Below are 17,515 nucleotides of genomic sequence, written 5' to 3'. Positions count from 1 at the left end.
ACAGTTGCAGTTTGTCCTTTTATAAATTGCATTTTATTCTAAAAGTCAAGGTGCACAAGATGCTCTCAGGTTAGAGCTAAAATTTATAAAGCGGGTCCTTTTCTCTTGTGGAAAAATACCTCGTAATCCTGCAAGCATGGAATAGAGATGTGAGGATGGCTATTGCTGCAGCTGTCTGGGCTGCTGCTTGAATGAATGTCCCAAAATTCTGTGTGCAGCATTTGTAATCAGGCACTGCACAGATAGTAACCTGTCAGACTCATTTGCTGTGAATGTTTGTAATATTTTATTTAAAAAATCACAGCATGTCACATGTTCTGAAAATCACATGTCCTGAAAATTACTGTTATTTCTGCTCATAGATTATATTCCTCAACAACGGCAAACAAATCTCAATGGGCAATTGACCCAGCTACAACACTGTGCTGGTTTGGGCTGGGATAGAGTTAATTTTCTTCCTGGTAGCTGGTTCAGTGCTGTGTTGTAGATTTAGTAAGAGAATAATGTTGATAACACACTGATGTTTTAGTTGTTCCTGAGTAATGTTTATACTGAGTCAAGGACCTTTCAGCTTCTCATGTCCTCCCTCCAGGAGGCTGGAGGGGAAGCACAAGAAGCTGGGAGTGGACACAGCTGGACAACTGACCCAAACTGGCCAAAAGGACCTTCCAAATCATTACGACATGAGGCTCAGCACATAAAGTGGGAACCACTGCTCAGGAACTGGTTGGGTGTATCTCTGTGACTGGTGAAAAATTGCATTGTGCACCAACTGTTTTGTACATTCTAATTCTTTCATCCTTATTATCATTCTTTTCTTCCTTTTCTGTCCCTATAAAGCATCTTTATCTCAAGTGATGAGTTTTCTCACTTTTACTCTTTCAAGACTCTCCCCCATCCCAGGGCAGGAGCAGGGGAGTGAGCAAGTGCCTGTGTGGTGCTGAGTTGCTGGCTGGGGTTAATCCACAGCAGACATCCATTTGGAATCGCACAACATGTAATTTTGAAAATCCAAGTTTTCCTAAGAAATCTGTAAAAAAGCTGCTTCCCACTTCCATAAGCATAGTGGATGCCAGGTTTCACAGAATCATAGAATAAGTTGAGTTGGATGGGACTCATTAGGACCATGGAGTCGAACTCCTGGCCCTGCACAGGCACCCCAACAATCCCACTGTGTCTGTGCAGGGCGTTGTCCAAACCCTCCTGCAGCTCTGGCAGCCTTGGGGCTGTGCCCACTGCCCTGGGGAGCCTGGGCAGTGCCCAACCAGCCTCTGGGGGAAGAACCTTTGGCTGAGATCCAACCTGAGCCTGCCCTGACACAGCTCCAGCCATTCCCTGGCTGCTGTCCCTGGTCCCCCCAGAGCAGAGCTCAGTCCCTGCCCCTCCTCTGCCCCTCATGAGAAGCTACAAACTATCCTTGCACTAAGATAGACTGTTCTCAAGAGGAAGAATTCCGTTAACATATTTTAATTGCGTACAAACAAGTGTTGGCAGTTTTGGTATTGAATAATAGCTTTATGGAGGATAAAGGGAGAACAAGAGTTAACAAGATCCAGTTACATCAGCAGGGCACAGGAGAGCAGTGAAATTCCCAAATGCTGCCCACGTTAGTTGATCAGTTGAGCCATCCAGGACTGAGAAATGTCCAAAAAAATCTAGTCCAGACTCTGAAAAACAACATACACCATGGGGTGCATACAGAAATGTTTGCATGGAAATAAAATATGACCCTAAATCCTTGGGAGAACATGCTGTCTGGGCATTTCTAGATACAGGTCTGTGCTGTGTACTTGTAGTTATTACTTAGTCTTGGAAATGCAGAGTTCATAAGTTTCAATTTTAACATAAGAAAAGTCTGTTCTTCTACTCTCAGAGAATAATATCCATTGATATTCCTACTGGAAATACACTATTCATGTAAGAATTCAATTAAGAACACATCTATCATAAACCTGAAAAATAATATATCCAAGTCCACACAGAAAACATACTCTAAAAAGTCAGTCTGCTCTACACAGCTTCACACTAATGTAAATGACTGCTCAGAGATGACTAACAGAAAAAACTAAAGAGCCAGCAAAGATTATTTTAATGACAAGACCAGTGGCGGAAGTGAAGTCTGGCCAATTTTAAATTCCTTTCATTATACTTATAGCAAAAATAATCCCACACGTTCCTGATGATTTCCTGCATGCTATTAAATGACCATATGCCAAGTTATAATAGACTAAACAATTTTTCTGATTCGTCTAGGCTGTAACTTCGGGATGATACATTAAAATAGCAATTGTTCTCAGGAATACACTTGGCAGAAAGCAGCCAAGACCACAGTGTAGGGGTATAATAATGGATGATTATGTTCTGAAATGTGTTGCACAAGTATCAAGTAAATATAGCAAACTCCCAGTCCAAATGTGATTTTAGCTGCAATTAGAATTAACTGAGAAGATGAATGATTAATTTTACAGTAATTTTATCATCAGACAAGGAAATGAATAGTTTTTTAATGGCAGAATAAATATTGGATCATATTAGTTCTGGAGTTGAGAGTGTCTGAGTTTTGGGCAATCAGGGTCATGAAAATGAGCAGTTCCCATGGAAAGAAGGTAGGAATCATATTACCAGATCAAATAATCAGACGAGTCCCACTGAGCCCTTACTGGCAAATCTTTAGGGTATATCATGAATTTACCTGCTTTGGGAGTTTTTACTAAAAGAAAATTGAGTTATGTGGAAGAGCTTTTTGCACAACCATTCCATCACTTGTGTGCACTGATGAATGTGTGAGCAGTTCAGCCTGGCATGTATCTTCATACTCTTGCACATTGCTGCATTCAAACACCTGATGCCTACCTATTGTCAAGAAATTTTGTGCACATTAATACGAAAATATTTTTGAAGGATATTAGTTCTTGGTGCAGAAAGCTATTCAGCCCTAACCACCCAGTTTCACACATCTTGGTAACCCAACAGTTGGGTTTGATTTGATTTTTCTCTGTTTAACAAAACATTGTTTTTTTCCTTGACTCATTTCAAGAAAATTATGCATAAAAAAGTAAACAAATAGCCTGTTCCCTTTGGTTTGTGAAACAAAATAAAACACCAGGAATCAGTACCTTGCGCCTTTAATTTAATTCTCCCGGTTACTTTTTGATTTTAAAATGTTCTGCATTATCAGACCAATCTTTGAATAGTTTTTAGCTTAGACTTCACATGGAAATAAGGCCTCTCCTTTTATTTACATGAAATAATGTTATGCGACATATCAAGTCCTACATATGTAGTTTACATGACACACGTAGCAAAGTCCTGAAAAATGCCAAACTTTGAGATTCTAGGTACTCTAAAGACTCGAATTAGGATTATCTTGTTTTTCCACTGGAACTAGACTAAGCCTGATTTGTCCTGGATAGAGTTACCCCTATGATATGCAGAATTAACAAAGGTGCAACACTGGTGTGTCATCATTTGCAAGGTCTACATTAAATGGAATGAGTTGAACTGGAGGGTGAGACAATATCAGCTTTTTAACTTTCAGGGACCCCAGAAGGAAAGGGCTTTAAACGTGTTTCCAGTCAGGAAATCAGCCTGTTAGCAGATGGATTTTTGCTTCCTCACATGAACCCTTTCCCCCAGGACACGGAGTTTTGTTCATACACCAGCAGAGTTCCCTCTCCAAGTGCCAGGACATGGCCCTTACTCATCACATACAAAATAGGAAATTAAAAGCTGCAGGACTCCACACCCAGCACACTGACTTTAGGACTAACCCCAGAGACTGGCCGTGGATATGTGTCTGCTGGGAATCAAGCAGCAGGAGCACAGGGTGACGGGACAACTGACAGAGTAGCTTTAGATTGGATATGGGGAAGGTTGCCCAGAGAAGCTGTGGTTGCCCCATCCCTGGAAGTGTCCAAGGCCAGGTTGGACAGGGTTTGGAGCAACCTGGGCTAGTGGAAGGTGTCCCTGCCCATGAGATGGGCTTTAAGGTCCCTTCCCACCCAAATCATTCTGTTGTTTTATGATTAAAGGCCAATTTGCATTAGTCTCATGCAAAATGTTTTGCTTAAATGACAATTTCTGACACAGGAAAAGATTTTCCTGCTGTATATATAACTGGTAAATCTCATTTTTTTCCAATGTGTGATTCTAGAACAGACCACCAGCAACTAACTCCCTGTGGGCCCTTCTGTACCACTGAATCCCTCTTCTTGCTGAAACATATTCCAGGTCTCACTGGAGCCAACAGCAAATAACCCTCATCTGAATGCAAATTGACATGAAGTCTTCTGTGTCATTCACAAAATATAATCAGTCTTATGAGACAAAAGTATTTAGACCGGGAAAAGATATTTTTCACATTTAAAGATACTTGGGGAAAAAATTCTCTTAGTTATTCCTCTGAAGAAGAAGAACCTCACACTCCTCCAGTTCATGTTCTGCTGTTCTGTACAGGAGCATGATGCAATGAAAGGGATTAGAACCTGAAGTTGCAGTTCTGTAGAGTTAACTATATATATAACTTTATACAGAACTTTATATATGGTGTGTAAAAAGCCAGGACTCCAGAGGTATCCTACTACAGAGGGATTCTAGGTCATGGCAAGATTTGTATGTACTAAATACAGAAATAAAATCTTTACAGAACTGCTGATTTCCATCTTTACAAAAGAAGTTGCTTTAAAAATGCTAAGTAAGTTTTGTAGAATCCTATTCTGAGTCTGTAGAATCCTATGAAAGGAAATCTTAATCCTCTGCAATTTTAAATTATGTTTTATAGCGCTGTATTGGATTACTGAGATGTTTAAAGCCAATAATCCCCAGCTGCTTCAAAGAACAGTTTTTGAAATGTAGCCATGTTTTCCTGGAGCAGCTTTGGGACTCAGTATTACGAAACCATAGACAAACACAGAAAATGATGGCTCTTTGAAAACAGAAGTCATTGTGCAGGGAAGAGAAAGAAAAATAACCTCCTGAATGGTATGATGTGAAGTGTCTGTGAGTATCCAGCTCTGAATTCATCATGGAAGGAAAGCACTTCCACCAAGCTTTGATTTACTTTGTACCCATTCGAGGAGAGTGAGGTTGCCACTGGTGTACCTCATGCAAAGCAGGAGGGAGCAGGAAGACAACTTAGTATATTATGAAGTGAATGACACAGAAATAAGCCTGAAAGAGTGATATTAAATGGCTTGGGAAGTGAAAAATGGCTGTAAACAGAGTTTTACATTTATTTGCTGCCCTAGGGAGATCCACTTAAGATAAATGTGACAGAGGCTGACTGGTTTTAAGCATAAACTCTACAGCAAAACAACCGGCATAAGAAAGGTAGTCTTATTAAGCAACATGGTGATTGATAGAGTCATTTCAAGTAATGACTAAGCTCTTGGTAGAGTTTATTTTAAATAGTAATTGTGTTCTTGTGCATCTCAGACAAACTGGAATTCTCCTAATTTCCTGTGTGGTCCAAGGCCAATACAGCTCCAGCCTAGTCCATCCTCGTTTCAGTTCAGTTCAATGGAAGTGACTATAAATGACCCCCTGAGGAGGAAATAAATGATAACTAAAGTGAACTTAATTCCAGCTACTAATGCTGTACTTACATGCTAAGCCAACCCTGAATATTTTTTTCCCTAAGAACGTATAAGTATGAATGTCTAAATAACACTTGTGCTGTGACTGACGGGCCTTTTGGTTTATGCCAGAAATGAGGCAGAAAGTCAAGATTAAAGAGTGAAAACCCATCAAAAACTAATGACTGCAGGCAGGTCCATTCAGCTACCAAATCAAGCCAGAAAGAACTGCATCAAGCAATCCACTTCTGTGGTGATCTCTAATCTCTTGCTGAAGGGCTGACAGACTCCACACAATCAGAAATCCAAAGTCAGTCTGTGGTACTGCACTCACAGCCTCCTTTCTCAAGGCAGCTTCAGCAGTGCTGCTGAAATGCCAGACTGTTAAAGCATCCTGTGAGGGTTTTCTATGACCAGCATGTTCCTCTATGAAACTTTCTACTTTGGATAAGATTCTCCAAGACTCCTCCATCCCCTGCTGCCCTTCAATTTGGTCTCCCTCAATTAGGAAAGTTCCTGATAAAAGGCTTCCCCTATGGAAGGACATGGAAACCACCCCAGCAGCACCTTAAATCTAGCAACCATTTTGACTCTATTTAGAGTCTCAAATTACATTCTCTGGAACATTTATCTTTATAAAACCTGACAAGTTAGTGAATTACTGTGAGTCCCTTTTACAAATACATTTGCTAAAGAGAGAAAGGTGAGGGCTAAATTACTCATCAAAGAGCCGCCTTCTTTTCTCAGCTTTCTTGGAGCTGCAGAAGGAAGAGCTCAGATCTTTCAGTCGTGCACATGAAGGTTCTCTTTTTGATAGTTTGCTAAACTATTCTACTTTAGTGCAAATTTCTTCCATAAAGCCACTTTGAGAATTCTGAATGAAAAAGTGAATCAATAATTAATTTTTGCAGAGGCAGAGACTCTAAAGAGACCTATTTTGGCTTGATAGCATGAGATAACAACACCAGGAATATTCTAACACATTCCTGAAACAGCCTCAATAGCACCAATAACAGAGACCATCATTGTTTAGATACCTAAGGGGAGGCTCCACCTGAAAAGACCAAATGTGAGGATTTATATTATTTGCAAACCATTAAATCATAAGATTATCATTCAAACAATAATTGCATAAGTATCTTCTGAGATATCTTGTTGTAATTAGTCACCATAGAATATTTCCATTTAACCTAAAAAACAAATACACAAATGCAAAGAAAACACCACCTCCATTCCCACAACTTTCCCTTTGGCCTTCTGACCTGCTCTGAGCACAAATCAGAGGAATTATCTGTATTTTCAGTGTTTGAAAGCTATAAGGACTAAGACATAATTCCCAACATTATGTTACAAAACTAAAAATGCAGCAAGAGGTGTTAAAGTGATACAATTAGATGCTAAGCATATAAATAGCACAAAGACAGGCTCGTGTCAGCTTGCAATTAAAATTTGTTTTTCATTTAAATGATACATTTTTAAAAAGGGCAAATTATTCAGGACATCTTTCATGGTTAGAACTTGCTTTGAGTTAAAGCTGTTCATCACATATTTCTAGCTGATCACATGAACACTAACACATCCCAGAGACTATAGCTTGGCACTATTTCTGACCTGTAATCACAGGAGATTGCAACAAAACATTTCATTTCTATTCTTCTGACAGAGTCATTAACAAAAACAGTTTAAAGGCAGTGCCTTGCTACAGTTGGAAGGTTGTTTGTTTATCAGGCTATCATCCAGAAGAGGCAAAATTTAAATACCTTGAACCAGTTCTTACATAAAAATTTCAGAAACTGATGTTCCACAGTGAGCTGGTCATGGAAAATTGGCCAAAAATGGGCATTTTAAAATTAGATTAGTGTTATTTGTAGCTGAAGCTATGAATCAACTATAATCAGTTGTATTTTGGAAGAGAATTATGTGTCTGGAGGATATAAATACCTTTTGCCACCATTTCTTTGATGCCAAGGGCAAGTCTTGACCTTAAGAGTGCAATAATCAGGTCTTGTGAGATACATCTGCATCCAACCAGAGTTAACCAACCATAGATCACCAACCAGAGCTCTTCATTTCGGATCCCCAATGCCTTTTTTAGCCAACGGTGCAGTTATAAAAGTACTTGAGTGTGAATGAGCGTATGTCCAGTCAGGTACAGCTTTAACTTCCAAACCAATAACAGTTTTCTCCCTAACGAAGACCAGGGAAGTGTTACTTGAAAATGAGTTTGTGAAAAAGAAAGAGGAAAACAACCCAACATTTGGTAGAATAGCTGCACTGAGAACAGTTACATTTTTTTGATTGAATTACCTTAAAATGAGACAAGTAGAGGGGAAAGAATTTATATTCATAGCAGAAAAATAGATCCAAACCCCCATAATAACCCCCCATATATGTACATACACACACACACACACATATACCTATATAAGACTGAAAGTTCCATTCAAAAGAACAGGATTAGGCATTTTTTTCCCACATTAAATATGCCCTTGCATTCAGCATATTTTTCTACCAAAATGTTCTTTTCAAAATGTTGCCAGGGTGATATCACTATTTCAATCCAACCAATTTCCTTTGAAGTCTCCCATAACAGTAATTAAATAAATTGCTCTTGGAGTAATTATGTTTTTTTCTGGAAAAGGAACTATTAGGTTAAAGAGAGATGAGAGAGTCTGTCACCAAACATAATCTTTCTAAATACATTGGTACTTGTTACATTTATTGGAAGAAGGATGGAATACTTAGAAACTTTGGACCTTTTTAGTTTTTTAAAAGGAAATGTCAACTTCACAGCTGAAATAAGAAACAAACTGAAATGACTGCTGACAGTCTTGGGAGTGCATAGAGAAGGAAAATGGAGGCTGTGTCAATAAAAAGCTTTTAAAGACCATGTATTACGCCCAAGAGAGCCGGTGTGAGCTAGAAGCCCAAATTACAGCGTTAGAAGCAAGTAGCTGGTGGACAAGATGAAGGTGACTGAAAGCCCAAGACTAATGATCAAGTGCATTGTACAAAATGGAGCTCTCCATAATTACATCATGTTTGCAAGAGCACGAGGCTGTGGAGACTGGGTTACTGGAACTGAGAAGGGTCTGTGTGTGGTAATGCATCAAATCAAATGCCTCCCATCTCTGGTCGTGCATTTTATCACCCCTGACAGAGGGAAACAAGGCTTTCACAGTTCCAAGTAATTTCCAAATCTGTAACTTTATGTTTCATCAGTACTTTCCCTCTTGTTTCCAAGCCAGGATAAAATTGTTAGTTGCAGTGTGTTGAGTGTCCTATGAGTTTTGTTCAGGTTTTTTCCCAGATTTTGTTTTAACCTTGCTAAGGATTCCCCTATTATTTGTGGAAATTTGACATATACCTGAGAAGCAACCTGCAGCACCCAATGGTTTAACCTTCAGAACAGGCTGAGCAGACCCTCTGCCCTGTTCTTCGGTGCAGCCTGCTATCTCAGACTTCCCAGGATTCAAGTACTGACATTTGCTGGTTTTGTTCACATCACAAGGAATCTGGAGTTGTTCATTTAAAAGCATTTTCATTCAGCAGGTGTGTATCTTTGTGTATGATGCTGAACACTCCCATCCTCCTTTTCCTCTAAATCTCTTTAGTAAATAAGAAAAGGCTGCATAAGGGTAACCCATACGGATTAGTATCTGAATTTCTTTACGGAACCTTCACAATGTCACATCCAAGGGTAGTGACATAGCTAACCCTCTCTTTTCTCACCACTTTGAAGACTGAAAGACAGGGGTTTCAACTGCAAAACTTGCAGGAGGACAATAAAAAACAGCTTCCTGGAAATCCAGTGGTCAGAGAGAATAAAGCACCAGACGGGCACCAGCTGGAGAAACTGGATCTGGGGATTCATCCAAGAACAGGGAACATCTTTCTGAACAGACAGACATATTTCTTGTTCCAATGTAATGGTTGACAGGGTAAACATTGCTATAAAAAACTTAACATGATCTTTATTTTCTAAAGCTCTTTGTGCAAATTTTGTGAACCCCTTCTGGCTCAAGCTTCAGTAAGTGAGCTTAGAATCAGACCCAAGGAATGGTAAATATATATTATAAGCAGGAAGAATCATTATGAAGGACACACACAGCCACTTATACTGTGTTTGGAAACAGAGCTTTAACTGAACCCAACTATAATACGTGACAGAAATGATTATATAAGAATAAGATTACTAAAAAGAATGTTTACTAAATGCCTATTTCATAATGGGGTTTAAATAAATAGTGTAAAAAATAATTTTCCATGTGTTAACATGAACTTGTTAATATTTCAGAGCCTTGTAAGCCCAGGTGTTCCCATTGGCTGTGACATGCCAGGGGCCATGTATGAGGCTGTCAGCACAGGTAGCAGGACCCATTTGGACCTTTACTCATCATCAGGACTTGTTTTGGCCTGCCTGGGCCTTGGTTTTGGTTAACTTATTTGGCTGTAACAGGTTCTCTAAGGACCGGGTGGCTTTTGGTTTAGCTCAAGATGAGTGTGTGCTGTCACACAGTTGGTTTGTGCACATGTTGGAAACGAACAGATAAAAATAACAACCCACTTTTCCTTGTAGAACAAACTATCCATGACCCCCAAATAAAATGCAGCAGAGACAGGCATGGGATAATATGAGGAGATTTGAAAGTCCAGGTACAAGATGACAGTGGAGGCCCCCACGCTGTAAACTGCTCACTAGGGGTCAGCTGCTGGCCATGGAACAGATACAACCTTGGGAGCTGCACAGAACCAGTCTTGGATAACAGAGGAAGAAAGGGCATTATTCAATGTACAGAAAATACACCTTTCACAGCAAACCAGGAGGTAATGTGGAGCTACAGAGCAAGCAAGGGTATGGAGCATGTTAGGAAACAAAAATCACTCTGGGTGGAGGAAGAAGGATCCATCCCTGTATTGTTCTGGAACTCAAGGACCTGATGGGTCAGGCAGCTGATGGGGAGTATGACACCAGAGAAAGGGAAGGTTGTGGGCATCACTGTTAACTGTACATAACTTGTATAAAAGCTCAACATAGTTGAACTAACAATTCTTTGATTAACTGTTAAGACTTTAGGTTAAAAGTACATTCTTAGCTTTTAACTTCTGTTCCTTCGGTCTAAATGATCTTGACAAGCTGTAGCATAATAAACTGATGGAGGATTCAAGAAATCTGGTCTGAAAGCTCAATGTAACACAGGCAAAGCAGTTCAGCTGCACTAAAGATAATATGTCAGCCATGTGTGAGCTCTGGTTAAAGGACACAGATCTTGCTGAAAGGAGAGAACGGCACGTGGGTAGCAGAAGGAACCTGGATAATGACTGGGCCAACAGAGCACCAGCTTCTGCTTAGGAGAGTAGTTTTGACAATTATCAAAAAAGCCATTGCCATTCTCTTCTTTGCTGGGAAGTTTCCCCACTTAAACAGTTAATTGATCTTTTTATTTGTTAAATATAAAGCAAATCAAATCTCTACAGACCTACAAGGAGAAAAGCAGCCATTCCATTTCTTGAATACACAGCCATTGTGTTATTCTGTTGATCCTGTGAGCAGCAGAGCAGCAGCAACCAGTGGGTCACTGGATTTCCTGTGAGACAGCACAACATGGTCTTTGTTGAGCTGTCCCTGGAGTGAGTCATTGTGACTCACTGAAAGGCTGTTCCCTGCGCTGGGACTGTTCTCTCCTGGGCCTGGGACCCGGCAGAGAGGGAGAGAGGGCACAAGTGGTACTTTGGACCTGTAAACACAACACAGCAGTGAAGTCTGCAGTCAGTCCCCAGCCTTGGAGTGAACAGCTCATTAGTGAGGGCTCAATGTTTGTGTGAGCACATTCCCTGGAAAAATGCAGAGAAATACCCTCCCTCCAACACGCTGCAGCTCACACATGTCGCCTGCAGTGTGAGCATGAAAACAGCTTGGGAGGTCAAGGAGAGTCTTTTGGTTGGTTGGTTATTTTTCTTTCAGTGCAGCCTCGGTTCACAAAATATAGCTTAGAGCATGAAACCAAGCCAAGAGAGCCAGGAGGCCCCTCTGAGTGGCTAGACTAGAGATTACATAATCTGCTTTCCTATTTTGGAGGGAGAAAAGGGAGAGTTGGAGGCCAGATGTCCAAGTTCTTTTGTAAAAGTAGGTATAAACCTGTAAAAGTACAGGGGATCAGACACCAGAACCAGGAATTTTCAGTATTTTAGGCCGCTGTTTCTGAAAGAAGATTGTGTTCATAAACAGAACCAGAAAATACCCTGCAGGGTCAGTCCTGCATTTGATTCCAAAAGTTATATTGGCTCAGACTTCCCCTTTTCTGGCCTCTCCTGTTATCCCATTGAATTCATTAGAAGGTTGTGGCTACTGGCCAAAAGAAACAGTTAATGCATCCCAGAGCCCATATGCTTTGAAATATCTTCTGAGACAGGAATTTATAGCATTGATATAATAAAACTCAGATTTCGACAGTAAAGTATAAGTCTGTGTGCTTGCCACACATACCAGAATTATACAGGAAATTCGAACCATGAAACCCTGAGGAAATTCAGAAAAATATGCAGCAACATCTAGAAAGAGGCCATTAGGACTTGGTTACACCTTTAAGAACAGCCTTAAGCAAGAGATAAATCACATATGGTGTTACACAGGTAGCAGAAGCAGACCTAAAAGAACTGCCATTGAATCACAAATACTTTGGCTTTGGCACACTCAGTATAGCAAACTTAGCTTGATCTAGAACAGTTCCTACCTTAGATAAGAAAAGATAGGATTTAGTCCTGACTCCATCCTCACTTCGCCCCTCCATGCCTCTGCCCTACCCTGAGAAGGTTAGTTTTTGCTTTGATGTAGCTGTTTAGTCATTCTATTCTATTCTATTCTATTCTATTCTATTCTATTCTATTCTATTCTATTCTATTCTATTCTGTTTAGTCAATGATTATCCAACATGTGCTTTATATCCCAAAGAGTACATATCAATCTTCTGCAGGAATTACAAGTATTGCTTTTATAGACAAGAAACTGCACAGCTTTTCTCCTGTAAAGGGACAGAGGTAGTGACTTCACCCAAAACCTTGAAACAAACCTTCATTTATGAGACAAGGGAACCATTTTTATTCCACTACATGAATTCAGTGGGCTGCCACAGGCCAGTCATAATCTGTTATTGTTTCCCTACAACCTCGGACTATTAATTTTTCTTTTTAATGAACTGTCCAGTCTAGTTTAGCTATGGGAACTGTGATGGAGCTGCAATAGAAATGGTTTATGTCATGCCTTTGTCAAAAGGCTTTCCCCTAGAGCGGTAGAATGTAATTGAAAAGCCATTTTAAAATACAGTAACTGAGCGTTTGCAAATGCAGGTTGTCAGGAATAGAGGGGGGAAAACCATTGCATTATATTAGATTTTAGCAATCACAACTTGTGTGACTTTATTACTGTTTATGCAGACGAGTAGAGTCTATAAATTGCATATGTAGCATGGTTATATCTCCAAGTATTCCTGAAAGATACTGAAGCAATTTACAAGAAGTTTTTCTTCAGCTGTGACTAAGAGTGCACAAATTGGCTTGGTTAAATACCTCAAAAGAACGAAATACACTAAATTTTGATTTATTTAATAGCATACAGAATATGTTCATTCTTGAAACAGTAAACTAACAATTGAGTAGAATTCAAGACGGTTTTTGTTGCATATGAAACTTGAATGGCTGAGTACACAGCAATCAATTTTTGTATGTAATATAAATGTGCAAGACACACTATTTAATTTCTCTTGTGTTTATTTTTTCTAGCCCTGGATGTGTGTATTTTTTTTTTGGAGACCCTATGGTGAATGTGTTAAATTTTCTACTATTACTATCATCATCATCATTATTGAAGCCCAAAGTGAGCAACTATACAGAGGATTTATAGTTTAGGTTGGCAAGTTTTCTTAGTAATTTCTGATCAAAATTGTTTCTGGAAGACTTTGATTTAGCTTTTGGTTCACATTTCTCACCTTTAAAGTAATTATGGGCATTTTGTTAGAAATTAATTTTATCACAACACAGATCTCACAAGTATTTGAGATTATTTTGACTCACAAGTGATTGGAGTTCTGGTGAGTTTTTTAGTCAATGTATCAACCTTTTAATGCTCCAGAGCAGAGCACACCCAGCCCAAACAGGGCTGGAATTTCCCAGAGAGGATGAGTGTTTGATGACTCTGGTTTCAGCATTTGAGCTGGAACAAACCTTTTGCCACCAAGACCTGAATTTCAGTTCAGGTACAAGTTAATTACTTCCAAAAACAAATTACACATTTCAACAAAGTCAAGACTCTTTCAAGGCAATAGTACTTCATGGAAATAATTTTCTATTAAAAGCAGATAGGAAAATCTAAAATGTCCATGTTAGGAGGTATTGACACCAGAAGAGACAGGACTGTGAACATATTTCCCACTTGATGTCTTTGAAGACTTTGTAATTTCTAACAAAATAATCATTCTTCTTTGGTATCTATTTGACCAAGATATCTGTTTTATAATTATTCTAACAATATGTCCAAAGGTGTTTTAGCTCAAGCAAGTCTTGAAGATCACCAAAGAGCAAAAGTAATAAATTCAGACTGCATCTTGTTACACAGACTGTGTGAAATGAGACTGTCTTACTCTTAACAGTTCACTCTCAGACCCTTCTTTAAGAACCACTTCAGGATTCAATTTACTTTGGAGTGTCATCTTACTAAAATCAAAGCTTTTGCCCTCATATATGAGCCTATGTCATTGAGATTACTAAAATCCATCCTAAAAAACATGTAATAAGCTGATCCTGCAGGTACATGAGGTGTCTGCTCTGTGCTGTAGTTCTGCGGGCGGAAATCAACCTTCTTTCCACGTGGCATTTGTGCAGAAACAAAACTATACAGCAATTTCCTTCCAAGATCTGCCCTGTATGCCAGGAATAGCATGGTTTTCCTACCATAGTCTTTCTATTAAAAACAAATAATAAAAAGATGTTAGACAAGAAAGAGGTAAAATATACATCTGACAACACTGATTTTTATGGCCGGTAAGTGAACTTCAGTTTTTCTTCCTATATGGTGAACTCATCACAGCCTTCCAGTACCTGAAGGGGCTACAGGGGAGCTGGAGAGGGACTGTTCATCAGGAATTGCAGTGACAGGACAAAGGGGAACAGCTTCACGCTGACAGAGAGAAATTCAAGGGAGATATATGGAAGGAATTCCTCCCTGGGAGGGTGGGGAGGCCCTGGCACAGGTTGCCCAGAGAAGCTGTGGCTGCCCCATCCCTGGAAGTGTCCAAGGCCAGGTTGGAGGGGGCTTGGAGTCACCTGGGCTAGTGGAGGGTGACCCTGCCCAGGGCAGGGGGTGGAATGAGTTGAGCTTTAAGATCCCTTCCAACCCAAACCATTTCATGTTTCTATAAGACTGTTCTGTTTTGGGTCCTGCAGACCCTTCATTCATAAAGAATGCTTTCAGAATAACATAACTGAAGGGAAATGTATCTGGTGTTGCCTATTACCAGTCTCTCTTGAACTTCTGTATAAAAAATCCAAGCTATACAGGAAGGAAACCTCTAGTCAGGATATTCCCACTTCCTGAGGCTACTGGCCTGTGTTCCAGCTCCCAGAGAGCTCAGCAGGGCCTTGCTGTTTGTCCTGCTGCTCCTTGTCCCAGAACAATAGCTAAACATGAATATTTTACCTTCTCAACTGTTTGATTATCCAGCTACTGTAACAGGAAATTTGCATTCCTGAACAGGCACAGCTGGGAGTAATTTAAGAAAGATCCTTCAAAAGAAGGGAGGAGAATTTAGGAAGCATATGGATGCACAGGTTTACATGATAATCAACAAAAGCAGCTCTTGTTCCTCCTATTTTGCAGGGAGACACTTCACACCCCAAGCAGAGGGAACATCCCACAGTTACTCTGCAGGAAGCTTTCTTTCAGAAATTATTTACTTTAACCCTGATATGTAAAAAAGTCTATGAGAAAAGACACAACAGGTTTGCAGATAAGGCATGAAAAAAACTGGAGTAGGGACCCAGATTGTTGAATTCACTTATCTCATACACTAGTGACAGGGATGGACCTTCATGTTTTCCTTTAAGCTTATCCCTCACAGTCCTTTAATTTGTAAAAATTTAGTTTAGTTGGAAGTGTAGCTCCGAAGTAGAGCAGAAAGAGGCCTGAACTAAACCATGAACTGAGACATAAGAAAACACCAAAAGAGGCAAACTGAAACAAGTGGTGAGAAAATGCATGTAACTGTGCATGGAGCAGAGACCAGAGAACCTGAATGCAGAACTCATTTCAGGTATTTTTGCTGTCTTCCTGATACCCATAAATGAATTTGAAACTTAGTCAGGAAGCCTTCAAACCACACCCTCTTTAGAATTCTTCTGTTGAAAAGCTGTATCCGAACAAGAGCTGAGCACTGTTTGCAAAACGTGGCCTTTGTGTTCAGACAGGCTCAGAATCTTCCAAGCTGAGCTCTTCCCCAGGAGCCCAGGGGCTGCATGAACCTGGCTGCTGTCGGTGTCACTGTCACGTTCAGCCTCATTGCTGCCCTTTAACGAGTCAGAGGGTGCTGCAAACACAAACCTATAGAGCTGCTCACAGGGTGTTTAAGTGCACGGCTCATGGAAACAAGATTATTGTCATTCAAGGGCATGTCCACAGAAATGCAGTGTCTGTCAAGCAGGACTTGAGTGCATTGAATGCAAAACCTGAGTCAGCTACAGAGCTACAGCTTTTAACAACCTGGCTTTGCACTTCTTATCCTCGACAATTCAGATGGGATCATGCCTTTGATTCCATAAAAATGGTACTGTTTCTATATTTACTATCTATTTCACTTAATCTGTTTCTGTGTTAATTTAAAAAAAGAAAACCATGGGCATTTCTGTAAGTGGGCAATTCTCACCTCTGTGGAATCACAGTAATAGCACGACTGAAAGTCACAGAGGATCTGAAAAATTAAAGGTATCAGAGCAGCAGATACAACTATTGTTAAGTTACTTGTACTGCTCTATTTCCACACTTTCCACCTTCTCTGAAGCTTTCACCCACTACATTCTTTTCCTAACCCAAGTCTAAGCAGTTAGATTCAGCTCAGTGGTATTGCATAAAATATCAGAGAAATAAACCAAATATGGAATTAATCTCGCTAGAATAAGAAAAGTATGAATCTTTTTGACTGATAAATTCTAGCTGTAAACCTAAATATTAGAAAAATTCTGACATTTCTGTTCTTCAGTGCTTTAAACAAGAAATTAAACCAATATGATCCCAAAAACGCACTTTCTCAAACTGTGCTTTCCAGGCACAGCATGGTCAGTGTCCTGCAGCATCAGCTCTCCTGAGTGACACAGAAAGCACTGGAGAAACCCTCTGAGGCACGAGAAACCTGCCTGGCAGCACACCCTGAGCGAGGTTCAGCGTTCCCTCCCCTGTACAAATAGTGCAGCCAGCACAGGAATGAGACAGCCATGGATATCTGACCTCCCTCAAAGATGGAGCACTTAAAAGATGGATGCAGGACTTACCTTCACCCACTGGAAACTTGTTGCCAGTTGACGTAGCATATTCCACACATTTGAAATCCACCCAATGAGACTGGGAGCCACTGCAGGTGTCAGGTCTCTGCTGCCACGGACCCACTACTTCAACGCTGGCTGCAGACAAGGAGAAAGTCCATCAGAAATCCAATGCAGTGGTGGTACCATAATAAAACGAAACTAAAGTCTACCCTATAAACTATCATAGCAGCCTAAAAAGAGCCTAAAGACAAGCAACTAAACGCTTCTTATAATTTCAAGGAGAAAATTAGTAAATAGTCTTCACCTTAGAGTCACAGAACGGTTTGGGTTGAAAGGGACCCTAAAGCAAATCCTGCCCTGCCATGGTCAAGAACACCTTCTACTACAGGTTGCTCCAAGCCCTGTCCAATCTG

General features: G+C 40.1%; 1 protein-coding gene across 1 annotated transcript in view; it reads right to left on the bottom strand.

The window, feature by feature from the left end:
- CDH11 (cadherin 11) overlaps positions 1–17,230 on the bottom strand; it is a 42,542-nt gene extending 25,312 nt beyond the window's left edge. The window contains exon 1 of the mRNA XM_008928346.3: positions 17,109–17,230. The gene's annotated coding sequence lies outside the window, so the exon portion shown is untranslated. The remainder of the gene's footprint in view (positions 1–17,108) is intronic.
- Between the last annotated feature and the right edge of the window lie 285 nt (positions 17,231–17,515).

The sequence above is a fragment of the Manacus vitellinus genome, unplaced genomic scaffold (assembly GCF_001715985.3).
Source record: "Manacus vitellinus isolate BGI_N305 unplaced genomic scaffold, ASM171598v3 scaffold_10_pilon, whole genome shotgun sequence".
Taxonomy (NCBI): domain Eukaryota; kingdom Metazoa; phylum Chordata; class Aves; order Passeriformes; family Pipridae; genus Manacus; species Manacus vitellinus.
Note: the sequence above shows the minus strand (reverse complement) of the source record. Positions and strands in the feature narration are given on the sequence as shown.